This window comes from Panthera tigris, chromosome C1, assembly GCF_018350195.1.
Source record: "Panthera tigris isolate Pti1 chromosome C1, P.tigris_Pti1_mat1.1, whole genome shotgun sequence".
NCBI lineage: Eukaryota > Metazoa > Chordata > Mammalia > Carnivora > Felidae > Panthera > Panthera tigris.
In genome coordinates this window covers 53,071,400-53,090,120 of record NC_056667.1, presented here as the reverse complement: position 1 = coordinate 53,090,120, position 18,721 = coordinate 53,071,400, and the positions used below count along the sequence as shown (strand labels likewise).

At 40.4% G+C, this 18,721-nt stretch overlaps 1 protein-coding gene across 1 annotated transcript in view; it reads left to right on the top strand.

Annotated features, from left to right (window-relative positions):
* JAK1 (Janus kinase 1) overlaps positions 1-18,721 on the top strand; it is a 128,218-nt gene that overhangs the window by 59,465 nt on the left and 50,032 nt on the right. The gene's annotated exons all lie outside the window — the stretch shown is intronic.

Genomic DNA, 18,721 nt, shown 5'->3' with positions numbered 1-18,721 from the left:
TAATGTATTTCTAATATGGTGCTTATACTTCTAGTCTCAATCAGGTCAACAGACATTATTCATTCATCTATTTATTCCTTTATCTGTTCCTTTATTTAGGTATAATTGGCAAATAACATTGCATTCATTTTAGGTGTACAGCATAATGATTTGAGATAGATAGGTAGATAGTGAAGTGATCACCCACACTAAGTTTAGTTTTAATATCCATCACCACACATAGTTATAAACTTTTTTCTTAAAATGAGAACTTTTAAGATTTATTTTCTTAACTTTTAAATATATAATACAGTATTGTTAACTACAGTCACAACACTGTATATTACATCCCCAGGAGTTACTTACCTTATAACTGGAAGTTTGTACCTTTTGGCCACCTTCAGTCCTTTTGCCTACCCCTCCTGCTTCTGACAGCCACCAAAAGCATCAATCTGTTGTTCTCTGAGTCTATGAGTTCAGTTTTTGTTTTCGTTATTGTTTTTAGATTCCACATATAAGTGAGATCACATAGTATTTGTCTTTCTCTGTCTGACATATTTCACTTAACATGATTTGCTCAGGGAACATTCACGTTGTCACAAGTGACAGAATTTCCTTCTTTCGTATGACTGAATAATGTCTCACTGTATGTATGTGTATAAATATGTATATATCACATTTTTTTATCCATTAATTGATGGACACTTAGGTGGTTTCCATATCTTGGCTGTGGTAAATAATGCTGCAGTGAACATGTGGGGTTCATGTATCTTTTTGAGTTAATGTTTTTGTTTCCGTCTGATAAGAATCCAGAAGTGGACAGGGCACCTGGGTGGCTCAGCTGGTTAAGTGGCTGACTCTTGATTTCGGCTCAGGTCATGATCTCACAGTCTGTGAGATTGAGCCCTGTGTTGGGCTCTGTGCTGACGATGTGGAGTCTGCTTGGGATTCTCTCTCTCCCCACCTCTGTCTCTATCCCTCTCCCACTTGCTCTCTCTGTCTCAAAATAAATAAATAAACATTTAAAAATTTTTAATAAAAGAACCCAGAAGCAGAATTGCTGGATCGTATGGTAGTTTTATTTTTAATTTTTCAAGGAACCTTCATACTGTCTTCCATAGTGGCTGCACCACATTACATTCCCATCAGCGGTGTACAAGGATTCCTTTTTCTCCACATCCTCATCAACACAGATTTCTCATCTCTTTGATAATTGCCATCCTAACAGGTGTGAAGTGATATCCCATTGTGGTTTTGATTTGTATTTCTCTGATTAGTGATATTTAGTACCTTTTCATACCGTTTGACCATCTGTATGTCTTGTTTGGGAAAATGTCTATTCAGATCCTCCGCCCACTTTGTAATTGGATTGTTTGGGTTTTGGGTTTTTTGTTGTTTTGTTTTGTTTTGTTTTGCTTTTCGCTATTGAGTTGTATGAGTTCTTTGTATATTTTGGATATTAATCTCTTATTAGATACACAATTTGCAAATATTTTCTTCTATTCAGTAAATTGCCTTTTCATTTTGTTGGTTTCCATTGCTGTCCAAGCCATTTAGTTTGATGTAGTCCCACTTGTTTATTTTTGCTTTTGTTGCCTTTGCTTTTGGTGTCAGATTTAAAAAAATCATCTCCAAGACTGATGTCACAGAGCTTACTGCCTTTGTTTCTTTCTAGGAGTTTTATGGTTTCAGGTCTTCTGTTCAAGTCTTTAATCCACTTTGAGTTGTTTTTTGTGTGTGGTGTAAGTGTGGTCCAGTTTCCTTCTTTTTACATGTGGCTGTCTGGTTTTCCCAGCACCATTTATTGGGCCTATTTTATAAATAAAGGACTTGTGGCTCAGAGATTTAGGAACATGTCTAAATTGACATATATCCTGAGTGAAGAGCCAGAATTAGGACCAGGTGTGTGATTTTAAATTTTGTATCCTTAACCACTTCCTATCTTCCCATTCAGTCTTGGTCTCTTTCATTATCCCATTCATATTAGAAGCTCTGAACCTTATTTAGGTTCAGAAGATGTGCACGTTTCCAGAAAGGGTTAAGAAAAAGGTGCAAAATTCATATGCTCGCCTTTTGGGAAGAAGCTTCTACGCAGCACTTTGTTCATACCCTGTTGGCCAGAACTTACACGGTTTCATCCTGCAGTAAAGAGAGGTCATCAGGTTTAGTCTTCGTTATGAGTGCCCATGTGCACAGCTGAGAATTATTGAAGAAAGGGAGAAAGGATAGGGGCATACAAGTAGCAGTTTCTGCCATCCCCTCTTCACTGGGGGATCTGTTGCCCATCTCCTCCTATCTTTGACCATTGGTCAGTAGATCATCCTTTTCCCCTCTCACACCTTAACCTTCATCCTTTTAATCCTTTTCTCCTCATTATCATTTCAATGTTCTGAAGTCTCTCTTAACATGATATGACACAAAACAGCAACCAGTCTGTGAATAAAGGCACTTTGTCCCCCACCCCCAGTGTTCATGTTTTATCCCTAGATCCTCATACAGGGCATAGTGCATAGGAGTTTTTCCAATAGTTGAGAAACTAAATGAATGAGTGAGGAGCTGAAAGTTTGTTCTTAGCTTTTATCAGCCAGTGAACAGGGAAATGCTGGTCAGTTTTTCTGTGGCAAAAATAGTAAGACTGATTTTACTGATGAAAGTGCCAAGACGGTAAAACATATTGGCTATTCTGATTTTGCCATTTACTGGCTACACGGACATTTGGCAAATCATGTAGTCTCTATGAGCCTGTTTCCTCACTCACCTGAAGAAATGAAGGCTCCCTGACCTCCCTCACAAGGTTGTTGCTATGATGAAATGAGAAAACTGCGGTAGAGAATGTATCTTAATACTATTTTCACTTTCTGTGTTGATTTTTAAGATCAAGGAACATCTTTACTTCTTTTTTTTTTTTTTTATTTCTCTAGAGTGATTTGTAATTTTTAAATGCCTTCACATAGTGGAATATTATTCAGCCATAAAAACAAATGAAGTATTAGTACATGATACAACATGGATGAGCCTTGAAAACATGTTAGGTGTGGGGCATCTGGGTGGCTCAGTTGGTTAAGCGCCCGACTTCGGCTCAGGTCATGATCTCGCAGCTCGTGGGTTTGAGCCCTGTGTTGGGCTCTGTGCTGACAGCTCGGAGCCTGGAGCCTACTTCTGATTCTGTCTCCTTTTCTCTCTGCTCCTCCCCCTCCCCTACTCGTGCGCGCGCGCTCTCTCTCTCTCTCTCTCTCTCTCTCAAATAAATAAACATTAAAAATTAAAAAAAAGAAAAAATATGTTAGGTGAAGTAAGACAGTATTAAATCATGTATTGTGTGATTTCATTTATATGAAATGTTCAGAATAGACAGATTAATGATCGCCAGAGGACGTGATAGGGAGAGTGGAGAGTAGCCACTAATGGGAATGGGGTTGTTTTTGGGGGTGATGAAAATGTTCTAGAATTAGGTATTAGGGATGGTTGTAAAACTTCATGAATATACTAAAAACCTTTGAATTGTACACTTTAAAACAATAAATAAAAATATTTAAATGCTTTCACAGGGCAATATAAGTAAGAGAATATTTTAAAACTTTGTAGTTTTGTTTCACAGTTTATCACTAATTCTTCTATAACAGAAATCAGCATTTGGTTCATACCTACTATGAACTTGTGTTTTTTCACTTGCTGGCCTAATTGAATTGATTTGATATACTACATTTGATTATATTATTTCCATCTTAAGCAACTTCCAGCACACTGAGAAATCTCAGAGTATGTTTTTCCTTATGAGAAAGAAGAATTAGCTGTGGGCTCCTTCATGGGTACCGTGGTGGGGGGAAGATATAAGAATACAAAGCTTAATTGTCACAATTCAGTTAGGCATATAACTGCACATTTAATGTTATAAACATTTTTTATTTTATTTTATTTTATTTTATTTTATTTTATTTTATTTTATTTTATTTTATTTTATTTATTTTATAAACATTTTTTAAATGCCAAGTGGTAGGGATGGTTAGCTGGCTTAGTTGGAATAGCATGTGACTCTTGATCTTGGGGTCATGGGTTTTGAGCATCATGTTGGGTGTAAAGGTTACTTAAATAAATAAAACAAAGTTTAAATGCAAACTGGTATACTGTGTTCACATAGACTGGGAGAGTACTTCTGGAGGGAAGTGGGGATGGTCAGGGAAGGCATCCTGAAAAAGGAAGTGTTTAAGCATTCCTTCCACAAGCAATTATTGACTGCTGTACCCTAAGCATTGTTGTTTGGTGCTACATATAGCTTGATAGCAGCTACAGTCCCTGCTCTCAGGGAGCTCAAGGACAGTGGAGAAGACACAGTTCTGTAGATAATTTCAAATCAGGATCATAAAGCCTGCTGTAAAAGTAAGCACAGGATGCTGTGATGCCTAGACTTGGCAGATGGATCATGTCAGGGAAGCTGCCTGCATAACTCAGCACATTTGGAGTCCAGGTACAAATGGTGTTAAGCCACGAAAGGTTAGATCACAAGTAGCCTTGAAGTCCATCTTTCCTAAGAGAGTAGGAAGAAGAAAGCATAAGATTTTTAGATTTGTAGTTTAGAAATCTGACTGGCTACATTGTGGAGACAGGAATAGAGGAAATGAGAAGGAAGATGAGAACTTTTCAGGAGACTGTTGCCCTAATTTGAGAAAGAAATCAGAATGATGGGGAGAAGTGGAGGAAGACAAAGCAGTTACAGTGATTGGGGCTTACCAGTTGGACATGTGAGCCGTCTGTGACTCCCAGTGTCCTCTGTGCACCACACTGTTGTCCCACCCATCTCGGTCTAAACCCCGCCTACCTCCACCGTCTTGTCTCCTGCCTCTCTGCATGAATACGTGCAAGTCTCCTGCTGCCTGTCCCTGAAGCAGGCCTGCTGATATTCTGCCTGCTGCCTGTGATCACACTTTTATCTTCACCTTGAATGGAGCTCCCTTCTCTTTACCTGTCCAGATCTCTGGCTTAGAAAGCCTGTGAAATCATTCTCTGTTAGGATGGTCTCTTCCTCCTCTGAAGTCATAATACTTAGTATCTCTATCACTCATTAGCAAATAATTGCATTTTGCCTTGTCACATCTCTTAATTGCTTTTAGTCATTAGTAACTCCTGAAGTGTTTTAAAATTACAGCAGGCAAAAAGAAACAAATAAATAAGATTATAGCAGGCAGAATGACATATTGACATGAAGACTTAAATAGTGGAATAGGAATCAGCTCTCCTGAATCCCAGTCTGAACCTCAACTCCCTGTGTAACCTGGGGGAATTACTCCCTCCCCCCCCCCCATTAGAGTAGTAACACATAGTTATCAGAGAACACTTGGAAAATCTGAAAAGGGTTGCAGGACGAACTAATCCCTAATCCACAAGCACCTAAAATAATCACTGTTAACACAGGTAATTTTTCTTACTGTGTCCTTCCCATTCTCCATTTTTTTTCTTTTTCTAGGATTATATGCATGTGTCTGTGCAACATAGCTGGGGCATCCTCTACGTGCTACTTTGTAACCTGCTTTTTTTTTTTTTTTATTACTGTATTGCAGGGTTGCTGAAACCAAATACAAGTATTTTTATTTTTTTTAATTTTTTTTAACGTTTATTTATTTTTGAGACAGAGAGAGACAAAGCATGAACAGGGGAGGGTCAGAGAGAGGGAGATACAGAATCTGAAACAGGCTCCAGGCTCTGAGCTGTCAGCACAGAGCCTGACGCGGGGCTTGAACTCACGGACCGCGAGATCATGACCTGAGCCGAAGTCGGCTGCTTAACCGACTGAGCCACCCAGGCGCCCCGCAAACACAAGGATTTTTAAATACAAGTTGACACATGGGGCCAAATTGTCCTCAAGGAAGGTTGCACCAAAAGCAGAATAGTGGTTATCTCTGAGGAGTAGGGAGAAGAACTCTTGCTTTTCAGTATATCGGTCTGTATACTGAATGTGTATTTTTATTAACATGAGTCTAAATAACTTTTATAGTTTGAACATGACAGTAATTTATACCTCTACTTAATTCAGGCTTGAATCTACATTTAAAAACTACATAACCTTTACTGATCAGATGGATTAAAAAATGGCATCTTGTTATTTTATTTTGAGTATTGGTGAAATGTGACCTTTTCACCATGATCATTTGTCATTTTTTCTTTAGACCTTTCATGAGTCACTTAGTATCTTTAGGCCTTAGTTTGCTTATTAGTAAAAATAAGAGGAACGATATTTAAAATTATTATGAGGATTAATGGAAACCATGTATTGAAGATGCTTTGTAAGCTATAAGAAGTATATAATTGTATTTATCATTTGTGTGTGTATTGATTTTGTATTGACTTTGATTACTTAATGATTATGAACAGTTAGGCCAGCTTTGCTTTTTTGCATTCATTTGGAGAAAGTGTAATATTTATTTTCATGCAATGTACAATTCATGACATGTGGCATCTGAGGACTTGGTCTGTGCTATAGCTCTGCTATTTATTAGCTATGTGTACAGATGTCATAGTGCATGGACATACACAGTTCTTTTGGCCAAGATCAGCAGTGTTCAGGGAACACCTAGCTGGACACACATCAGAGAGTTCTGTGAGCTGATAAAACATTCATGCAAGCTCTGGAAGATTATCTGTTTAAATGGATGATAGTACAAGGGACCTTGTTTGTGCAAATTCCACTAACTGGATTATCTCCCGCCTTATTCCACCCTGCATGGTTTTATGAAATGAAAATTGGTCAAAATCATAATCCTAAGGCCTGGGAAGTATCAAAGGCAGATAAATTTCCATACGACATGATTTTTGTGAATTCTATATATAGCTCTCTGGAAACATGGGTACCTTATGTCTTTCATTTATCCAAAACACTGAATTCTGGATAATAGGGAAACAGGGCTGTGTAAACAACTCCACTGAGTAATAGATGACCTCCCCACCTCCTATTTCTGACTGTTTCCTTTTATCCAAGGACAAGATGTTACAAAAATAATTCAGAGTGACTCCCGAGGGTAGCCCTGCGAACTCCTCCCTCGGACTGTACTCGCAGAGGAGGATGAATCACCACAGCAGAATGTTGATTCCCCCAGTGCTGTTAGTAAATGTCCCAGCCAGGCTCTTAAACTGTGAGGACACAAGCAATGGGAAAGTTTTTTCTGACTCATTCATAGTGTAATTCGCAGAAGAAACCCTCTAGCTTCTCATTTTATTTTTTAAAGTGTGTGTGTGTGTGTGTGTGTGTGTGTGTGTGTGTGTGTGTGTGCGCGCGCGCGCGTTTAGTAAGGTGAGGTTAAAGTATGGATCTCCCAAATGAATATTCAAACTAGCTCTTACCAGTAGCAATATTTGGGGCTATTTTGTCAGTTTTTGTGGTCCTGGATGTTCACACTGGGGGAAGACGGATGGAGAACCTCAGTGTCCAGTGCCTGTCTATCCATGAAAGACTAGTTGATTCATTCAAAGTATTTTAGGGGCTCCTGGGTGGCTCAGTCGGGTAAGTGTCGAACTCTTGATTTCAACTCGGGTCATGATCTTATGGTTTGTGGGTTCGAGCCCCATGTTGGGCTCTGTGTTGACAGCATGGAGCCTGCTTGGGATATTCTCTCTCTCTCTCTCTTTCTCTCTCTGCCCCTCTCCCCTGCTTGTGTGCACTTTCTATCTAAAAAATAAATAATAATAATAAAAGTATTTTAAAACAATATTATTTTCCACAGTGACCTTCAGGTGTCCCCATGCCTTTTTTCATCACTTCTTCTGTCTGAGACCCCACTCCTGACAGAACACACATTCATGTACCAGGGGACTTTCTTGCTTCAGAGGAATTCATCTGAGTCTGGGGATTCATGGGCAGTGTCTCCTCAGAGGAAAGTCCAGACTTTAGTTGGCATTTGTGGTCCACTGTAAATTGACCTCAGCTTTCTCTCTTTCCTCATTTCTTTTTGATTTACACAGACCTTCTCTTTACCCTCCAAAGGGGGACTCCCCCTTTCCTTCTGCTGCTGTTTCTTCTTGTTTCTGTTATTTGGAGTGTTCCCTTTAGTCAGCTTCCATTCTCTTCCTGTTTGCAGCTTCCCCATCCCTAAAGGCCCAGTTCAAATCCCACCTCTGCCATAATGGTCATACTATTACATGACTACTGTGAGCCAGCTGTTCTACTAGGCCTGTATATATTATTTTTCACCGAGTTTAAAACAATCCTGAGAAATAATTACTATTATCCTTATTTACAAATGAGGAAACAATCACAGAAAGTTAAAAAGTGACCTGAACCAAGCTACTAAGTGGCAGGGCCAATGTTCTGACTCAGGTCTTCTTCCTCCTTCCTCCTTCCTCCTTCCTCCTTCCTCCTTCCTCCTTCCTCTTTCTTCCTTCTTCCTCCTCCCCCCTCCTCCTCCCCCCTCCTCCTCCCCCCTCCTCCTCCCCCCTCCTCCGGATTGGACTAACTACACCAGCTCCCACCTCACACCTTCTCTGAACATGCTCTTTTGCCTTGGTTGGGTGTGTCTTGTGTTTGGCAATCAATCATGTGTTATTTCCTTGTCACAGTCTTGGGTTGCTAGCTCTTCTTTGATGATGCATCTTTTCTTGCATTCTTTGCATCCCACAGAGCTCTGGTTCATAGGCTTTTCATGATGAATTTTGCTTGTTTATAATAACTTAATGAATGATGTCTAGGAGTGAGTTACTCCTCCTAGTTGTTAACGTTTACATTTTTCTAGTTTAATTAGTCGTCAGCATCCTACCATAATATTTACAGTAGTCTTAGTGTATTATCTTACCCTCCTGTCTTTCTACATGTTTATTCTCTTGAAAGGAGGGACAAAAGAAGCTCCATAGCTGGAGTATGTACTACTCCTCCACCTTTCCTGCAGGAAAATTAAATGTAATGAATGAAGACCAGGCATTCCACTGAATTTGCAGTGAGATGGATAACAGTTTGGTTAAATTCAATTGTTGTCTGTTAGGCAAGGGCTTTTTGATAAAAGAATTATGGGTCTAGAATCATGCTGTGGATGTATTTGGGACAGGAGTGCAAAAAAGTGCTTCACCGAGGTTCTGCCTTCTTAGGTGCCAAGTATGAAGTGAGCATTTATCTTGAGGAAAGAGAGCTGTATCTGTTTACCTTTTTCGGTTTGTTGGTAGAAAACTATAATTAAAGTTGATACAAAGGAGTCCTAACCTAATCCATGGAATATACCATCTGTCATCTAAACCTGCAAAACCTGCCTAGCTCCCCCTCCCCAGAAATTCCCATTGGTGGCCATACACTGAATTCTTCTGTCCATCCACAATGGTTATCAACATGAAATACATTGAAAAATTTTGCACAGATGAGAAGTAAACAATGGATTTTGAATTCCTTAGGCTCCTGCAAGGCATCACTTTACTGTGATTGTGAAGTTAGAAACTGGGGACTGTGGGAATAAGTTATGAGTTTATGAATAAATCATGGGTTTTAAGAAGAGTGGTTATTGGCAAAATTGAAAGCATGGATCTTCTGTGCTCTGTGGGTTTAGTTTCTGTGTTTTCTCAATCTCCGGCATCATTGTGGAGATTTAGAAGGTAACCCGACTGAAGAGCTTCCTGGGAGAAGAAACTATTGTGAAAGGAAGACTCTGAGTGGATTGCACAGTGGATCTCAGTGTAGCTGTCTGGGTTGAAACTTCATAGGCTGCACACTGTGGGAAAAGAGGAGTGATCTTCTGGTAGTCAGAGGAATTTCAGAGAAATACATTTCAGTGTTTTAATGTCAGCTAGGGAAGGAAGGTATACACATTGAATATAAGCAGTGAATATAAAATACATTTTATGGAGCACCTGGGTGGCTCAGTTGGTGAAGCATCTGACTTCAGCTCAGGTCATGATCTCACAGCTTATTATTATTATTATTAATTATTATTATTAATTTTATTATTTAATTTTCTTATTGATAATCTTGTTGAGTCCTTTAAACAAGTGTTTTTCAGACTGGTTTGTTATTCATTAGTGGACTATGAAATTTATTTTGAGGGTCTTGTTTAGCATTTAAAAAATGTATTAAATGAAGAAAATAGCATAGAATAGAAAATAGAATGAATTGCATACAGTAAGGTATCCTTCTGTGAAACTAATTTTTTGTCACACACACACATACACACACATATACTGTAAAATATATTTTTTACTATGCATCATGGTCAAAAAGGTTTGAAAAGATGTTGGAAAGCATGGCTGTTGGCACAGGTTCCTAGGACATCAGATAGTGAGGTATAACTCTTCTAGATACTCAACTGGGGCAGACCAGGGAGTTGAATGAGAGGTGGCTTAGTGCTCTGCAGTGTTGACCTAGTGATCAAGTCTGCTGCCTTGATGAGGACAAAGTACACTACTCATTGTACAAATATGGTCCACTGAGGAGCTCTGCCTGCCATTTCAGACTTGGCTGGCAGACTATTTCAAAACTAAACATAAAAATTGGTTCTAGTTTCTTGGTTGGGGAGAGGTGCATGGGACCATTTTTCTTGAGATTTCTTTTTATTTTTCTCCCCTGACTTCCCCTAGCTGAGTTCACTGGAAGTATAGACTGGAGTGGACACTTGCTGTTTGGGGGATTGTCTAGCATCTGAACTCTCTTTGTTTCTAGAGTGATCATCTGTTGTTGCTGTCGAAGTTGAAGGAAATGCAGACACATGACTGGATGAACTTGGTTCACCTCTTGGGTCCCTGTGTCCCAGGATATTGAATCTGGAGGGGACAGTACGGACACATAGGGGCGGCTTGAGTTCACCTCTTGGATCCCTGTGTTCCAGGACGTTGAATCTGAAGGGGATGGTACAGACACGTAGGGGCAGCTTAAGATCATTGAAGAGAGCAGCAGAGCTAGGAGTCCAGTTGTGCTAATGTCTGATGAACAGTGGTAGCTGTCCTAGAATGGTGTCCTTATCAGACTTCTCTGTGCTCTTAATTCATTTTTATCTTTCTCTTAATTCATTTTTATCCTAAGGTAAGCAGAACTGGTTTCTGTTGTTTGCATCCAAGAATGCTGAGTGGTTAAAGAATTACAGGAGAAAATGTTAGATGGTTTTTTGCCCTGAAAGAGCTTAGTACATAACAGAGAGAGGGGTAGGTTAATACGCAGTGACACACAAATAAATTAGTAAAATTAGCGAGGGGTGGGGGGATTCACTCTTGTTTCCTGTGTACTCCATTAAATTATGGTTTCCTGCAAGCTTTGTCAGATGCCATTATCAACAAAAGGTTGTTGAAGCATGTCATCTTGGAAATACAAATCAATGAAAAATTAGCTGTGTTAGGGTGTGGCGTAATATGCTTTCAAACATTCTGTTCTTTAAGGAACCGCAGAGGTCATGTAGTATTTTTTTTTTTTTTTATTACACACTGTTTGAGCTCAGAAAGCTTTAGAGGCTTAAGACCAGGCAGGTTCTGGCAGAACTAGGCTGGAACTAGGGCCTCCTTCTCTGGGGGGTTTCTCTTGTTGCCCGAGGGAGGAAGCTGGCACACAGACTGTCCTCAAACGGACCCTCCTCCACCTTTCCACGCGTCTACCTCCTTCCTATCTGCCCCTCCCGGTCTGCATATTCCTTCTTATACACCCGCCCTCATGATTTTCCTTGCTCCTGGTCCTTTTCCAGAAGAACTGCATACTTCCTTTCTATCTTTGAAAATCTTCTGTCTTCCTCAAGGCTGGGAACAGATTCCACTCTCCCTGATTACCTCACAGCCCTCTCTTCTTGACTCCTGTTGTTCCTACTGTCTGTGTCTCAGCATCCCCTCCACATCTGCTTTCTTGAGGTCCCCGGGTGTCTTTTTCTCTTGCCAGCTATTAACAGACCAAGGTTTTGGTGAGCTTAGATTTTAATCCTAGTACTTCTTTAGATTCCACCAAAGCCCCATGCCTTGACCAAGGAAATGTGGCACAGTGAGAAAGGGCAGTGAAGCTGGAGGCCGAGAAATGAGTGTGAGCCCTGTCTGGCCATGCACTGGCTTCTCGAATGTGGGAACGTCTGAAGCTGAATCTTCTCATTTGCGAAAGGGGCTGTGAGCCTCAAATGTGGTTATAGATGTGAAAGCCATTTTAAAATATAAAGTACCGTATAAATGCAAGGTTTTATTGCGATGGTACAAGTGCTTAATATGTATTTTAGGAATGAGTGGTTGAACAGCACATAAGGTGAAGACAAGCCATTCTTCCCACCATGTTTGGAGTGTCCACTTCTGCCACCATAGTCCTGACCCCGAGATTCTGTGTTCTCTAATAACATTATAGATGTATTAGTGGAAAAAGAAGAAAGAGTAGCAAAGCATCTTGATACTATGTGGCTTTTAGGAAAATACTTATTGACGTTAATTAGGCCAAGTACTGTATTTACTTTGATCAGAAATTGTCTCTCAGGGAAAGCAGGCTCGTTGGGAGCAGTGCAGAGAGCCCTGACCCATTGAGTTGGCATTGATTGTTTGATCATCCCTGGAAGTTTATTGTAAATGAAGCAGCACTTACGGTTCTGGGGTATTCCTGGAAATGCTATAGTTAGAAGTGAGTTATTCTGTGTGGCAGGAATGGCATATAGAAAAGCCATCATTCTGACTTGCTGACAGGGAAAAATAGCAGGTTTTGTATTTATATTGTGTCGTCCTTTTGGCTGGAATCCATCAGCTCTGCACAGTATCTTGTGATGCTTTCATCAGACAGTTGTTCTGGGTCTCGGCAAGGCAGGGGGTACCGGGTGCACCCGATACAAGTCCCTTCCAAAGTTCTTGTGTGTGTGTGTGCAGAGTTCCTAGTGGGGAACTCTGGAAGGGAAGCAGAGATGCTCTCCCTGCCTCTGTGTGTGTCTTAGGCCTCAAGGAGGTTCTGTGCATGTGTGAGCTGGGCCCTAGTTAGCAGCCACCAGAACTTTCCTCTCCATACCTGAGGTAGTGGTGCTGGAGCAGTGTTTAGCTGTGGGCTTTGGTGCAGCAAGGCCTGAGCACTTGGCTGGTTTTTTCAGTGACCATTTCTTCAGTCTCTGGAGGGAAAGCCCTAGATCATATGAGTTCAGTCTCCCAGGTGGATGTTAAGCTGTGAGAAATACTGAAAAGCCAGAGAAGACCATGGTGTTGGTGATAGGGGGCATTTTAAAGCAGGCTCCGTCATTCCCCCTGCCGCCCTGTGGAAAGAGCAGGGTCCTTGGAATCAGGAGTCCTGTGTTTGACTTTCGGCACTCTCACTGACTGGCCTCAAACCTCTCCTGCTTTTTATGAGAATTAAGTGCAAGTGCCATTGATGCAGGAGTTGTTGCAGAGGCTCAGTGTATACTGGAGTTCCCTCTCCTCGACTGGAACTGTGTTCCATCAATATGTAATCAGTTTAGCAGGAATTATGGCCAAAATATGAATGCTTGCTGCCTGCTAAACTCTGCCTGAGGCAGAGTTTATATGCATTAACTTATATAACCCTTAACAGCTCTATGAGACACATGCCATTCCCTGCCTCCCGCCATAACTGAGAACATTGAGGTTTAGGGATGTTAAGTAGCTTGCCTAAGGTTACAATAGCTAGTAGGTGAGGAAGGCAGGATTTGGACTCAGGGATGATCCAGCTCACTCTCCTAACTGCTCTGCTAGATTTGTGAAATGGAACTTGATTAATGATAAGGCTTTGCTAGATTTGTGAAATGGAACTTGATTAATGATAAGGCTTTTGTTCAGAATGCCTGTTTATTCTGTTGTCCTCGCAAGCTCACAACTCACTTGAGTCCTTTGCCATAAAGCCTACATTACACTGTTTTACCACTTAACACCTTTCTGAGCACTTTCACATCAACAACTGCACTTGAAAAAGGTGTTGTTATAGGAGCTTGATGAAGACTTTTTTTTTTTAATTTTTTCTTAACGTTTATTTATTTTTGAGACAAAGAGAGACAGAGCGTGAATGGGGGAGGGGCAGAGAAAGAGGGAGACACAGAATCAGAAGCAGGCTCCAGGCTCCGAGCCATCAGCCCAGAGCCCAATGCGGGGCTCCAACTCACGGACCGCCAGATCGTGACCTGAGCTGAAGTCGGACGCTCAACCGACTGAGCCACCCAGGCGCCCCTGATGAAGACTTTTTCAAAAATTTTTCTGATTTGTTAGGCGGGATGTTTCCTCTAAGGTTAAGCAGATGAGGAAACTAGGCTCAGAGTTAGTTAAAATGATTTGTTCAGGATCACACTTGCTAGTTGTGTATGGATTCAGTAATGTTGTTACTTTGTTACCTTCATTTCATGTAACAACTGCAGTTGACCCTTGAACGACAGGAGCTTGAATTGCATGGATCCACTTATACACTTCTTTTTTTAAATAAAAAGTCCAGTGCTGTAAATGTATTTGCTCTCCCTTATGATTTTCTTGATAACATTTTCTTTTCTTTAGTTTACTTTATTATAGAAATACAGTATGTAATATGTATAATGTGGAAAATATGTGTTAACTATTTGTGTTATTGGTAATTTGGATGGAGTCAAAAGTTATATACTAATTTTTGATGTCACGGGAGTTTAGACCCCTGACCCTTGTGCTGTTCAAGATTCAACTGTATTTAACTAATAGCACCTAATATGTGCTGGTGATCAGCGCTTACGGGACAATGATCCTTGCCCTCCTGGAGCTTGTAGAGCTTGTATTGTGATGTTAGGTTTCATTGCCCAACTTAAGGCAGGTGCCTGCTGAAATAGTTTAAGGTCTAGAAACTTTAGTCTTAAAATTTCTTAAGCAGCTGATTTCAGGAAATACTTCTAAATTACATATTTTTCTTCTCAGTTTTTCTAGGTTCATACTTTAACTTATCAACATTTTTTATTTTCTACTTCAGAAATCAAAAGCTTTGATTCCTTTAAGATGGACATAAAGTAACCCTGTGTGTGTGTGTGTGTGTGTGTGTGTGTGTGTGTGTGTGTGATGGTTTCTTTAGTAAAAATAACCAGCTACCTACCCAAAGTTTTGTATTCTGACTCTTGTCATTGATTTTAACTATCATCCAGTCTATTTTTATCATATAAATCTGGCAGTGGCCTTTGGCCAGAAGCAGTCATATTCTGATCATACTTGTGAATTTTAACATGGTCTATTTTTATGTCTCTTCACTATTCAAAGTTTAATTGTATATTCTTCCTTTATACAGATACTTGTACTTTAAAGGGTGTCCTTGACAATTTAAGAGGATTTCAGCATCTTCAGACATAGATTTCTAGGAGTTTGCATCTTAGAAAATAGTTATGATATGCCTCTATTGCAGCTAGGCCCTGTTCAGACTCGCAAGTTGTCTCTTGTTTTGTTACATTTTCCTCGTTCAGGAAGCATCAGCTATACTTGGATCAGACTTTTATAAACTAAAGAACTGTGAGATTCTACAAAATATCCCCCCTCCCTTTTTTTAATGTAAAGTAGCATCTAACAAGATCGAGCCACAGAAGCAATCCTCTAACCATAGAAAGAGAGGCAGGTTTTTTTTTTTATTCAAAAACTTGAAATTTTGTAAGTAAATTAGTATGGAAGAATTCAGTGCTGTCCTCAAAGAGCTTTTGATTATTCACTTTTATTCTTCCCATTTTCTGAGCTTTTTTGTGTTCATTTGCATTGGGAATGGAACCCAGTGAATCATATTCTTTTGAAAGGGTGTTGCGCGATTCTTACCAGTCAGGTTTCGAGCATTTAAGATTTTCTTTTTGTATTTGTAACGAAAAACTTGAATTGATTGCCTGGAATTATCTGTAGTATTTATAAACTTGATCTTGCTCTTTTCCTATCTGTTCTTAAAATAAATAGAGAACAAACTGAGGGATGCTGAAAGGGGGGGTAAGGGTGGGGAGTGGTGTTGGCTAGATGGATGATGGGCATTAAGGAAGGCACTTTTCGGGATGAGCATATGTAAGAGATGAATCACTGGGCTCTATTCCTGAAGCCAAGACTACACTGTAAACTAACTTGAATTAAATAAATAAATAGCATTTTGTTTGGTTTATATGGAAAGAAATGCTACCTGAATGAAGCCTTTACACAGACTCTGTACCAACAAAAGACTCTTCTCATCCTGAATGAGAACAGATGTCATTTCATACAAAGTGGATCAGCAGTCCTAGATTTAAGTGCTTAGAACGGTGCCTATCCTGTCTTTTAAGTGCTTTATGGGTGTTTTTACATTTTTATCATTAGGATGTCAGTTTTTTGAGATTCTGTTGTTATTGAATCAGCATATAAAAATATCATAGTAAAGGGGCGCCTGGGTGGCTCGGTTGGTTAAGCGTCTGACTTCGGCTCAGGTCATGATCTCACGGTCCGTGGGTTCGAGCCCCGCGTCGGGCTCTGTGCTGACAGCTCAGAGCCTGGAGCCTGCTTCAGATCCTGTGTCTCCCTCTCTCTGTGACCCTCCCCCATTCATGCTCTGTCTCTCTCTGTCTCAAAAATAAATAAACGTTTAAAAAAAAAAATTAAAAAAAAAATATCATAGTAAATACATATGGTCTAGCAATTTTGTTGCTGATTCTGTTTTCCCTGTGAGTTTGATCTCTATGCTAAGCATCACAATACCATTTTATTGTCCTATCCAATAATATGGGAGGTCAGTTTGAAAATTAGGTGTATTATGACTTCAGTATAGTGTGGCTTGCAGTAGGGAAGGAACACTGGAAAAACCAAACTCTGTTTTATTATGGGTTTTCATAGAATCCAATCCTAGAAAAATGTTAGTAATTTTAGGCTGACCCTCGAATCTTACATGAGGCTCCGAGCAACCCTGTGACTCCTGAATGCAAGTAGTAGGTGATCTGATGGTACACTTAAAAATCCTTTGTGAATTCTGAAAGGTTTTATGCTGTAGTCTTTGTTAAATTGGGTCTGTTGGAACCTACAGGTCTCTTCCTGATCTGAAAGGCTCAAAGTATGTTCCTTTTGGGGCAGGCTTCTTAATTCTCCAGAGCATAGGGCTCATCTGGGCCCATCGGTTTTCATTCATCCTTGGCAGCAGCATATAATGGCATGCTTCCAGGAAACCTCAGGTAGGCCCCACACATGCTATTAGCAAATACTGCTGATGAACCAACTAGGGCTGTTCTTTGCCCAGGTATAAAGGGATATTGGAGGGATTTCCCCATTTATGAAGCTGGAGAGATGAGACTAGCTCCTTCCCTCTACCAGGCCTTTGCATATGCCAGTCCTTTACCCAGACTGCCTTCTCTCCACCTCCCTAGATATCCATTACATCTCAGCTCAATATTAATTCCCTCCTGAGTCCCATGCTAGATGATATTCCTTTTATTTTACCTCTCTCTTTTTCCGCCATGGCATTTTAAGCTCTTTGTAATTCCCTCTTTATGTGCATCTTTGTTTGATTCCACTACAGACTGTAAGCTCCATGTGAACAGGGGCCATATTGCTCTAGTTCTTTATTGTGGCCTCCTGATGTAGGTCAGTTTCAGGCATGAAGAACTGCTCAGAAATAATGAATCTCCTAAATGTGACATTTGAAACTCTGCTCCTGAGCCAAAGCAAGGCATTATAGCATGTAGCTAATTGCAGATTGCTGTTTTGATGTGGGGTGGGGTATCTATTCTCATAATTAAAACAATGGATTACGTTAGATTTTTAAAAGCTGAAAGTATAATGGTTTGTTCTTTGAATCTTGATTAAGTTGTCCATGTCAGAATAGCCAAGTCAAGGGGCGCCTGGGTGGCTCAGTCGGTTGAGTGTCCGACTTCAGCTCAGGTCACGATCTGGCGGTCCGTGAGTTAGAGCCCCGTGTCAGGCTCTGGGCTGATGGCCCAGAGCCTGGAGCCTGCTTCCAATTCTGTGTCTCCCTCTCTCTCTGCCCCTCCCCCATTCATGCTCTGTCTCTCTCTGTCTCAAAAATAAATAAACATTAAAAAAAAATTAAAAATAGCCAAGTCAAAGTTGTCATATCAAAATTCATACTTCTATCCTCTGGCTTCCCGAAGGTGACATTGTGACACACTCTTCTGGTTTAAGAATTTTTTTTAATGTTTGTTTATTTTTGAGAGAGAGACAGAGACAGAGAGTGGAGGGGGGTAGGGGCAGAGAGAGAAGGAGACACAGAATCTGAAGGAGGCTCCAGGCTCTGAGCTGTCAGCACAGAGCCCGATGTGGGGCTTGACCTCACAGACTGTGAGATCATGACCTGAGCCGAAGTCAGATGCTCAACCGACTGAGCCACCCAGGCACCCCACACTCTTTTGGTTTTAGATTGCTTGTATGTTTTCATTTGTGCCATCCCCCCCTTCGATTGTAGGATCCTGTGGGAATGCTAGCCTGTAGCCTCATTTCTGTCACCCCACTCCCTTTCTACTTCTGCCGTGTAATGCTTGGGAAAGTAGAATTCTGATAAAGTGTATTAAATGACCAACAGAAAACAGACAGTGATCTATATTAACTTGGAAACCACTTTCACACCACTAAGGGTGGTTGCTCCTGATTTGCAAAAATAATTAGATTCTACTATTAAAGAGAATTTGTGAGAGGCACCCGGAAAGTTGTTAAAACAATGCAGAACTCTGTGTGTGTGTTGGGCGGTTGATGGTGGTTGGTGATGAAGATGATAGGATCAGTGCTTTAATTCTAGAGAATCAAACTGGCTTTCTTATGTAGTGTAAGTGTGAAGTGAGGTCAGGGGGTTGGAAGGAGGCTTTTTTGCTACCTAAGTTTTCAAATAAGAATGGCTCAAAAAACATTTGATGAACTAAAAGCATTTTTCACTGGATTTATTTCTCGGTGCTCC